This window comes from Mizuhopecten yessoensis, unplaced genomic scaffold (assembly GCF_002113885.1).
Source record: "Mizuhopecten yessoensis strain PY_sf001 unplaced genomic scaffold, ASM211388v2 scaffold716183, whole genome shotgun sequence".
In the NCBI taxonomy this organism is placed as follows: Eukaryota; Metazoa; Mollusca; class Bivalvia; order Pectinida; family Pectinidae; genus Mizuhopecten; species Mizuhopecten yessoensis.
The window spans coordinates 24,866-29,790 of NW_018479989.1; the positions used below are offsets into that span (position 1 = coordinate 24,866).

The 4,925-nt window shown below is 38.8% G+C and overlaps 1 protein-coding gene across 5 annotated transcripts in view; it reads left to right on the forward strand.

The window, feature by feature from the left end:
* Positions 1 to 492: 492 nt before the first annotated feature.
* The window catches only part of LOC110441987 (papilin-like), a 220,687-nt gene continuing 216,254 nt past the window's right edge, over positions 493 to 4,925 (forward strand). For 3 of the 5 annotated variants that reach the window (XM_021485321.1, XM_021485324.1, XM_021485322.1), the window contains exon 1: positions 493 to 702. The gene's annotated coding sequence lies outside the window, so the exon portion shown is untranslated. The remainder of the gene's footprint in view (positions 703 to 4,925) is intronic. The other 2 variants (XM_021485323.1, XM_021485327.1) reach the window with 1 other exon arrangement.

Here is a 4,925-nt window from a genome sequence, read left to right on the forward strand (position 1 = left end):
TCCCCGAGTAATCGTGTTATGTTCTCCACAGTTTATTGTATCCCCGAGTAATCGTGCTATGTTCTCCACAATTTATTGTATCTCCGTGTAATCGTGCTTTGTTATCCACAGTGTATTGTACCCCCGTGTATTGTATCCCCGTGTAATCGTGCTATGTTCTCCACAGATTATTGTATCCCCGTGTAATCGTGATTTGTTCTCCACAGTTTATTGAATGAAAAAGCCGTCATGATAGAATACATCACGCATTTATTTTTTATAACAGGTGAGACTTTTTACCTGCCAGGTGTGAGGGATGCTTTGTTGCAGTCAATACATTTGTACGTTAATGCTAGGCGGTGTTGAATGTAATGTACGCGGTTTGTCAGTCTCAGAGATAGGGGATGCTCCGAGTTTGATATGTCGGGGTGGTAGTCCACGTCCACCGGAGCCTCCTCCCACAAAACACCTGGCACACTCGTTACTTACCGTCTCTGAGGTCGGTAGCTGTTTATCGCCCCTACCTTAGCGGAAGGACAGGTATAACGACTCTGGGTATACCGCATATAGTCAGTGTTCACGACGGACAAGACACATTTCGTTAATTGGAATATATCCGAAGACGTAATTCTTAATCAAATTCATTGGAATTGTGATATATATTTTCATATTCCTGGACCGGTCTTTGGATAAGGATATTTGCCGTGATTAATTTCGCCACAGGTAAGTTTTGTGTGTATTCTATTATACAGGTCCTTGTGTATGATTAACCGACCACTTATGCAATGTTGTTGTAAGCTATGTAAATATAGATCATATGTACTAGGATATACGCGTACACTTTAATTAACATATATTTTTATACGTGGGAAAAATGTAATCATTGAATGTTCCAAATGCACGAAAGTAACCTCGGGGTTACGGAGATGCGGATACTCTATAAGTAATCACAACTGGATCCCACGTGAACTAAAACATTGAACACTAATTAATATCAAATATATTTATTGTACCCCTCTGTAGTCTCGCTCAAATGCAATTTGTCTTCCACTTAGCCCCGCCCCTTGGCCGAGGCGTCTAGAGTCCCTGCCCTGGGGACTTTTGCACTTAAACAAATCATGTCGCTGGGATTAGGTCGCCTATCTAGAAGAAATAGTGAAAATGTGTGTTGGGACGGAAATCTTTATCTATTGTACTAGGTTCCGTTCGTGTTGTAATTGTGACAGGGATCTTGTAGTCGTCTATATACGTACACTGTACATATACGTGTAGATGTAGCAGGGTCACTCTAGTGTCGAGGAGTGTCCGGTATCGATTTATCTCACAACATTTTGTAAACCTATGTTTTTATGTATACAGATTCCGTTCAAAATTTACGAGTGTTTATATTACATATAATTATAATGTTTGTGAATATGTATATATATGTTACTATTGATTTGGTTTAAAGTCTACGAGTATATATAAACCACACACGTACCTCCTGTTGAGTGTAATACGGTACGTATTTTGACGACAGTTAAAATTGAAACCGATTGAAATGTCTCCTTTTCAGAAAAAGACAGATATATATGGTTCCCATTATAATTTAGAAGCTTTCCTCCATATTGAAATACTAGTAAATGTATACATATCATATGTCGTTGGGCTAGTTCAATATAGTTTAATTGATATCCGATTTCATACAAACTATCGTCTATACCAATCCCGTCTAATGCATATTGTGGAAGCCCACCACGTGTACCTTTGTACGTACCGACCTGTGTGTATGCACCTTAGGTCGGCATGGGCTAATCAACGATCACTAGGATTAAAACATCTATTTGGGCATGACCCGTGAAGCATATAGGATATGACACAGATTGTGTTTTTTAAATGAGCACTGACTTTCCACATAATACACCATTATATACCATTTTCTGCAATTTACAAAATATACCATAAAATACCACACCAGGCACATACACACCAACATCAACAAAATATACCATACTCAGGAATATATATCCCGACACCAACACAAAATACAATACCCAGCAATTTACAAAATATACCATAACATACCACACCAGGCACATATACCCCCATATTAAAAAAATATACCATACTCAGGAATATATATCCCGACACCAACACAATATACAATACCCAGCAATTTACAAAACATCTACCAAATATACCATACTCTTTAATATTACACCACGACATCAACACAATATACCACATCAGAAAAGCTGGCTGTCCGCAATGAATGACCTTAACAGACATCCTTCACCACCGGTTATGTTTATTGTTTTATAGAGTTGAGAACACTGAACAACTTCCAGACACTAGAGTATGGAGATGGTCATTACATCAGTGTCAAGCGGTCAAGAGATCGAACCCCTCACCCCCACCCCATCCTTTAATTTTCGAGCCATTGTTGAAATCTGGGATAATTAGTTGTATTTGAATGACCAATTTGCTTTATTCATCAACGTATCGATTTGAAGGAACAGCACATCGCGATAAGATACTAGAACAGACGACCATACGAATCGCCAACACTACTGAGACAACACACGTTCACAAAGGACAGACCAGAAGGTCAATTTGACGAGCAGGACAAAAATCCGGCCACTTTATTGGCGCCCTCGATTTATCGTTAGCATCCACTCCAACCTTCACACTGGTAATGAGCCCTAATTTCCCATCACTGTTTATCTGTACGACATTACAGATCGTCTGCATTTGTAACACTCCAGGGTACACATCACACTTTTTAACCAGTAATCTCTGTTGACTTTTTGGATAACACTTGACAGCAGAAATCTGACATTGGAAACGGGATGTGACCGATATCAGGCAAACTGTCGGGTGGTAGCGAACCGGAGTTCTGGAACACTATAAGGTAGACATTTGGGTCTGGTTTCGTTTCACACGATCGAAAATGGGCAAACGCACAAAACATGTACATGTAGAAAACGGGTAGAAAAACAAATGAATAGTAAGTAAAGTAAAGAATTTTAATAAATTAAACTAATTACGGGAAACAATAACAGGGTAACAATAATGTACAACCATACAAAAGTAGATACTGTATAATACAGGTAACAGTTGATAAGTTAAGCATGTGCAATGTTGGTTACAATGGTCGAAGGTAAAGCATTGCTACTGATAGTTCTAGTAATAGTGACACGAACGGTTGTAGACAACATGCACTAAAATACGACCTGACATCATGTAGCTATTTGGTGTGTATAGGTGTTCTGACCTTTACAGGCCTGCTGATTACATTAATATTTCGTGACTGGTTTAAACAATTTTTCATAAAGCTCCGCCTACAATAGGCTCTAAATGCTCTAAATGGAAATCAACATAGCAGTAAAAAAAGGTATAATTATAATAGAATTTAGCACATAAGCCTTTGTGATACACTATGACTGTACACGTCAAGCACACGTTCTGTGTAAGACGACTGAGAACTGTGGTCCAACACTTGACCAGACAATATCAATAAGGATAGTGTATGTTTAGCACGAGAGGACGGATATTGATGTCAAGGAAGGGGGTTATATTAATACAAGAAAAAGCAGGATATGTTGATGCCAAATGGCGGGATATATTGACGCCGAAAATGCTAAGGCAGGATATATTTAGGCAAGAAAAAATGGGAAATGCGTATTGAATCCAAACAATGTGTAATTTGTTGATGCAAAAGAAGGTGACGCTTCTTGATGCTAAAGAAAGCAGGTAATATTTTTGCAAAGAGCAGCCATGCACATTAATGCCAAAGATGTCAACATACACATTGGCGGCAGTGAACTTTGGCGTCAAAGATAACATTGAACAATGGCGCCAAAAATGGCAATGCAAAATGGCGACAAAGAAGGCAATGAACAATGATGCTAAAGATGACACTACGCAATGCGGGTGCCTAAGAAGGCAATGAAGATAACATTGCACAATGGCGCCAAATAAGGCAATGGACATTTGTGTAAAAGATGGCAACGAACAATGGCGCCAAATAAGGCAATGGACATTTGTGTAAAAGATGGCAACAAACCATGGCGCCAAATAAGGCAATGGACATTTGTGTAAAAGATGGCAACAAACCATGGCGCCAAATAAGGCAATGGACATTTGTGTTAAAGATGGCAACGAACAATTGCGCCAAATAAGGCAATGGACATTTGTGTTAAAGATGGCAACGAACAATGGCGCCAAATAAGGCAATGGACATTTGTGTTAAAGATGGCAACGAACAATGGCGCCAAATATAGCAATATACATTGATGGAAAATAAAGTGATGTTAATTGATGCCAAAGAAGGCAAGAGTTTTTTTTATAATTAATGTATTACCGATATATAGTAAAATTGTTGAATGAAAGATCAAGGAACAGATTTTGAAACATGTTATATTTACATTCCTTAATGTATATTACATGTATATGCAGATGGTCTGGTGTATCATACTAGAATGATAAAGACTATTGTTACACCTCAAGTGAATTTCTAGCTATTTGATTGGTTGGGAGAAAATTAAACAAAAATCTCTTTCACCCTCCCAAAATACATTGGTTTTAAGGGGCGCGGGTGATATTGCCATGAGACAGTGAAAAATATCACATGCGCATAAAATGTGCGTGCACCGCTTCGTTTCCCCACCGTGATGGTCACAAGAACGTTTGACGGCAACAGCCAATTTCATCAAGCGCCGGTGCGATAGTGATTGTAAACAGCAGACTATCAACAAACAAGATGTCATTATCGAGGTTTGCTGCCGTTTCTGAGCTACAAAGACTTTTGGTGTAACAAAATAGATATGACATTCATTAGCAGGTGACAGTGAATATTGTCAACCCTCAAAAACCCATTGTCACCCTCGGCTTCGCCTCGGGTGACAATGGTTTTCTCGGGTTGACAATATTCACTGTCACCTGCTAATGAATGTCATATTTATATA